At 38.2% G+C, this 723-nt stretch overlaps 1 protein-coding gene across 1 annotated transcript in view; it reads right to left on the bottom strand.

The window, feature by feature from the left end:
- The window catches only part of ABL1 (ABL proto-oncogene 1, non-receptor tyrosine kinase), a 65,701-nt gene that overhangs the window by 23,832 nt on the left and 41,146 nt on the right, over positions 1-723 (bottom strand). The gene's annotated exons all lie outside the window — the stretch shown is intronic.

Below are 723 nucleotides of genomic sequence, written 5' to 3' on the forward strand. Positions count from 1 at the left end.
CCAAGATCCATCTGACATCAGCAATGATATCCCTTGTTCCAAGTTCTCTTGTGAATCTAGCTTGTACCCCTGGAAGTTCTCTGTTAATATGCTGCTGCAACCGTTTTTGAATTATCTTCAGTAAGATTTTACTTGTGTGCGATATTAATGATATTGTTTGATAATTTCCACATTCTATGGAATCACCTTTCTTTGGAACAGGTATAAATATGGATCTCTTCCAGTCAGTTGTCCAGGTAGCTGTCTTCCAAATCTCTTGGCATAACCGAGTGATAGTGCCTCCAGTGGGGCATCCGTTTGTTGAAACATCTCAATGATATTCCATTAATTCCTAGAGCCTTGTTCTTCAGCAATTCCTTCAGTGCAGCTTCAACTTCTTCCTTCAGTACCATTGGTTCTTGATCATATGACACCTCTTGAAATGGATGAAGACAACCAGTTCTTTTTGGTACAGTGACTCTGTGTATTCCTTCCATCTTGTTTTGATGTTTCTTCCATCATTCAATATTTTGCCTACAGAATCTTTCAATACTGCAACTCAAAGCCTAAATTTTTTCCTCAGTTCTTTCAGCCTGAGAAATGCCAAGTGTGTTTTTTCCCTTTTGGTTTTCTAACTCCAAGTCTCTGCACATTTCATTATAGTAATTGGCTTTGTCTGCTTAAGCTGCTCTTTGAAATCTTGTGTTCAGCTCTTTTGTCTTGTCATTTCTTCCATTTGCTTTA

This window comes from Orycteropus afer, unplaced genomic scaffold (genome assembly GCF_000298275.1).
Source record: "Orycteropus afer afer isolate SDZICR_OR568_19922 unplaced genomic scaffold, OryAfe1.0 scaffold00123, whole genome shotgun sequence".
In the NCBI taxonomy this organism is placed as follows: Eukaryota; Metazoa; Chordata; class Mammalia; order Tubulidentata; family Orycteropodidae; genus Orycteropus; species Orycteropus afer.